At 56.2% G+C, this 5221-nt stretch overlaps 1 non-coding gene across 1 annotated transcript; it reads right to left on the bottom strand.

Annotated features, from left to right (window-relative positions):
- Positions 1-5038: 5038 nt before the first annotated feature.
- On the bottom strand, positions 5039-5221 carry LOC142766270 (U2 spliceosomal RNA). Its single transcript, XR_012884453.1, has one exon. It is a non-coding gene; the product is annotated as a U2 spliceosomal RNA (small nuclear RNA).

Below are 5221 nucleotides of genomic sequence, written 5' to 3'. Positions count from 1 at the left end.
GGGGCGAACTCGTTTCCGTGCGTGTGAACCCACGCGTCCGTGAGCCGCAGGTGTCGGAGGATCTTCACCAGCTCTTTGGCGTGGTAGGTTGAGCCGCCTTGACCCGGGCCCCGAACGTCTCTTGTGGAGTCCACGACGCAGTTGAAGTCCCCGAGAACCACGTGGGGAACGGGCTCCACCAGATAGCCATGCAGCTCCTTAAAGTAGGTGTTGGTGTCTGATCTGGTCACCGGCGCATAAACATTAACAAAGCGCACCTTGGACCCGTCGACGAAGACGTCGAGCACAAGCGTGCGCCCGTTCGCGCCAAAGACACAGTGAGACTTTTGCCGGAACCTGTTCGTGATGAATACGACTCCAACTCCGCAAGCCCTCGCATATGTTAATGAAAAAAAACCGTCAACTTGCCAGTTGCGCCTGAAGGAAGTAACGTCGAGCGGGGAGCGGAAGTTGGTCTCCTGCAGAAAGAGGAGGTCGATACCCTTAGAACGGGCGAACGCCACAACAGCAGCTTGTTTGCTTTTGTCGCGAAAGCCACGGATGTTTAGTGTGGCGAACCGCAACATAGCCATGTTCCGGCAGTCGAAGCGCGGTGCCTCTCTTGGGGGGAGAAGGAACGATGAAAGGCGAGATAACTAGGCGAGTTGGGCATCAGCGGAGCGCGGGCGAATGGGAGCGAGGAGGGTGCTGCATTAGAAGGGGAAGGGGCCCAGCCAGGTGAGTGGGCCAGCAGAGGGTGAGGGTAGCGGGAGAGCGGAAGGCGGCGAGGCCGTCGGAGCAGGCGCGCCGCTGCTTTCTCAGGTGGCCTTCTCAGGACTTCGGCGGCGGCTCCCGTTTGCCCCCACCGGCTCGTTCAAGCTTCTGCGACTTCGCGTGAGGCGGAGCATCACTGTCGCTGCTTTGGCCTACCGGCCCAGATCTGCGCTGCCGGGCGTCCTTGCTCGCGGTCCTCTCGCCCCCGTCCCGCTTGTCGTCACCAGGGCGTCTTCGCGAGCGTGAGCGTGACCGCTGCTCGAGGCCGTGGGGCGACTGGCCCGTCCTCGCATCAGATTTCCGGCTTAACCGTGTAGTTTGAGCGGGAGAGGGACAAGTCAGGGTTGGGTTCTTGCGCTCGCCATCCTCGGGGAGGACGTAGTACCCTTTGCTCTTGATGGGCAGTTCATCCTGAGCGGGGTCTCGGGTACGGGCCTCCAGGTCTTCAGAGGTGACTAGCGCTAACACGTTGGCCGGCGTTGGCGGGATGGAGAGGGGTGTCCTTCCCGGTTCGGCGACGTCGTCGGCAGGCGCATTTTGCACTGGTGGTAAAATTTCGCAATCCACCTGGTCCGACGGGAGTGCCAGCGGTGAAGGAGGGGCGGACTGCGCGGAAGCAGTATCCGAGAGGCTGGCCTCTGTTTCGGAAGGCGCGGCGGTAACCTCCTCACTCGTCTCGCTCTTCTCTCTCTCGCTGGCAGGTGAATCCGCCTCGCTGCTGGTAGTAGGCGAGTCTGTGTTTGTGGTGTCGTCGTTTCGCTCCCTTGCTGCCGTGCTGGGCTTGGACTTAGGCGTAAGCACCTGAAGCCGCGATTGTGGCTTCTCTGACCGGGGTGATAGTGAGCCACTAGGTGGGGCTAGGTTGGATGCGTGGTCGGAAGTCGAGGAGAACCCGCGGGCGGCCGACGCGTAGGATCGCCTTCGGAAGCATTCCCTCGTCCCGTGGTGACCCCCACAACGCTTACATTCGCTTGTACAGCCCTCGGTGTCATGCCCGAATGTTCCGCACCGTTTACAAAAAGGAGCGGAGCATGCCGTCGCCATGTGGCCCACTTCGCCGCAGCGTGCACAAACTCGCCTCATACCGCGGTACTCGAACATTACGCGGTGCCCTGCGATAGTCGCGAAGTTTGGCACCGGTTTGCTCATCTCAATCTTTATAACCCTTACGCCGTTGAGCTTGTTTTGGCGTGTGGCCACAGTGGCAAACGATATGCCCCTCACTTTGCCGTACTGAGCAAGGGCGTTGCTAAGTACCTCGTCGGACAAGTAGGCGGGGTACCGGTAGGCATTTACGTACGTGACCGGCGGCCCTACGGCCTCAACCGGTACGTTTTCGCCGTTAACCCGGAACCCTTCCGCCACCATTAACCTTGTCGCCTGACTGGCGTTACGCGTACAGACGAGGAACCTAGCCCCGCCCATGTGCTGAAGGACAAACACACTATCTTCCCCAGATACTAGTTCTACCGCATCGATAAGGTCATCGATGGATACGTCGCCTTCGGGCGCTGTAAACATAAAGCAATTCTCCCTCACCGGGAGGTCGGACGTCGACGCCATTCTGGTGCGCGTTGCCGCTGGCTGCCAGGAAGGCGTGGCTAGTTGAAACTGGTATCGTGCAGGCTAGCTGCACACTGGTAGTACTGCGGCCTAGCCGAGGCGGGGGCCGCACGGGTACAGGAGACGCCGGGTGGGTTGCAGGAGGACTCCGGGACGGCGGGCGTAGGCCGGGGGCCTTGCTTCACCAGGCATAGGATGGGTGGGCGCCGGACAGGAAGGTCCGAAGCCCAGGGCGGCGGTCGCACGTGCGGGACGGCGATGCCGCGTAAACTGTCTTTGAAGACTTCAACCCCGGGGTCGACGTCGACGTGACGTGACCCTGGGTCTCGCGCGATGACGCAAAAGACGGCTAGCTCGACAATTGGTCTAGCCAAAAGGCCGAGAAGCGATGCAATTCATTAGCACGTAATTAAAATCCATTCTTTCACACCTCGTACTTAGTTCTGGCCAAAAGCCGGGCAAACAGTAGCAAAGCAATTCCGACGTCCACCCATGCACAACCAGCATTGTGCACCGACAGCGGCAGCGCTGGCTTCACGGCATTGCTTTTATCCCCAGTCCGCTTGAAGTTTCTAGTTTCGCTTACAAACATGTTAAAACTGAAACCTTCTTTTTCCCAGAGGTCGAAGCCACGCGTGCTTGCTTGCATGCGTACTCTCTATGCGCCCATGACGTCACACCAAATGCTTGCTGGCGAACATTATCAGGCATGTCGCGAGGGATGCTACAGCATTTGTTTTAAAAACTGATGCATAGTGTACATGTCCAACTCGAGCACCAAAGTCTGGAAGGAAGGAAAAAAAAAAAAATGACTGTGCAAAATGTGAATACGTCACCCATCCAACATGGCTTCTACGCCGGCTGCCCAAGCAACGCCTCTGCAACGACGCCCACAATCATCGGCAAAAAGGTGGTGCCTTTGGCTGCTTCAGCACGCTCAACATATGCCTTGCAAGTTCCGACGTGGCGGAACACCGCACCGAGGTCGACGAAGGTCCTGCCGTGAAAGGCAGACCCGGGAATGCGTGCGAAACGTCTACCGCGTGGGTTGTGAAGCCGGTGAATGAAGGATCATGTGGCAGAGGGTGACGGAACGTGAGTGTGCGACTTGACGCTGCGATGTCGTTCAAGCGTTCAACGGGCCGGCAGGTTCTGTCTGTCGTGGTCGAAAACGTCCGAGTTTTGCTGATTCCGAGGGGTAGGAGTGCTATGGTGGCGTGTACGAGGCGCTGGTGCGGCGCTCCGTCGATCGTGCCGGACGGACATGAGGCGGCCGAAGGCGGTCGTGAAGTGGTCGCGGAAATCAGTGGAGAAGTACTCGCCTGCGCTTTTCGTCGAAGACGCGCGACAGACGGTCTTCGGGAGACACGGGTGGTTGCACAAATGCGACCGTGCGTCAACGTGCAGCCATATTCGTGGATTATTTCGCCCCATTACGATAGCTTCGTCACTGCGCTCGCTGGTGTTGCTTGTTTTTGTTGACCTTCACTTGTGGCTCACACCCACTGTGGGGGATTGGCTGGTTTGTTGTTCTGCTTCTTCGACTTCTACATACTCGGCTTAGTGAAGCTGTGAGGAGTGACGAGTGGGTACGGAGGCAAAGCGCGCCCGGGGCGTGATCTCACGCGTCCTGGGGTCCACGTCGCTTCAGGTACGTGCGTGGTGCGTCCGAACGTCTAGTGCGCAATTTTCTTGGAACTTCCAGCAACTGGCAATTCCATTGAGGTGAGCGTGCGAGGATGTTCGTTGTAATTAACGAGAGCCAACGGTGGATGAGCTGGTATGAGATGGTGTTCAGAAATGAAGTGTTTGATCAACAAGGCGATGCCCGCCGTGGTGGTCTGATGGCCGTAAGGTACTCGGCTGCTGACCCGCAGGTGGTGGGATCGAATCCCGGCCGCGGCGGCTGCATTTCCCTGTGCTCAGATTAGGGTGCACGTGAAAGAACCCCAGGTGGTCGAAATTTTCCCATAATCATATGGTGGTTTTGGGACGTCAAACCCCAAAGGTCAGTGGACATAGGAAAAGCACATCGGGGCTTTGCCGCTCCACCGTACAGCAGGTGTGTGCGGAGTGGGTCCTGTGGCGTTCTTTGCGATTTTAATTTGTGATGGGGAATAGTGTAGATGCGTAGACGTGGCGAGAGCACGCGTCTTCAGGTTCAGACGCCGCGTGAAGATGTGAAATAAAAATGCCTTCGCTTGCCACTGCAACTGTAAACAGAAACACCAACCAAACCCCATTTTCTAGAGGCTTTTTTTATTTTTCGTTGCGAAACGGGTGAATTCGAAAAGCGGAAATAGCTTGGCACATACATACACACTTCTACACACATACATACATACACATCGCACATGCATACACATCGTATACACACTTCTAGCTTTCCTCCGAAACAGTAATGATAATTTCCTCAATAGTTTTATTAATATGAGTAGGAACGTTAAAAAAAATAAGAAACTTGAGTATGTACGTGTGAACATAACAAAATAAAAGAGACCCTCCATATATGAAATACACACGGAAACATTTATTTTCCCAGAGCAATCGTAAGTGTAAACACAGCTAGCGCACTCCCTGCACGCGAATACCGCGTCAGCCGGGGCGGCGTGCCGCCACCGTCTCGGACACTCGACGCACCCAAGCCGTTTACCCCGGTATCATGGGTAAATCCGAACACTCCTTCTATCATTGAATTTATTGTCGAACTCACCCCGCAGGGGGTGAGTGGGCCGATCCCGGAGGTAGTGCAATACCGGGCCAACCCGTGGCGGAGGTGAAGCAAGCTTCAAGCACTCCGCCGCATCACAAAAATAAGTTTAATATCTTGGATCCAAATAGGATCCGTATCAGATATTAAGCTGATAAGAACAGAGTGCTTTTATTGATGTTCAATACAAGTCTT

This window comes from Rhipicephalus microplus, chromosome 6, assembly GCF_043290135.1.
Source record: "Rhipicephalus microplus isolate Deutch F79 chromosome 6, USDA_Rmic, whole genome shotgun sequence".
Taxonomy (NCBI): domain Eukaryota; kingdom Metazoa; phylum Arthropoda; class Arachnida; order Ixodida; family Ixodidae; genus Rhipicephalus; species Rhipicephalus microplus.
This window is presented reverse-complemented; position numbering and strand designations above follow the sequence as displayed.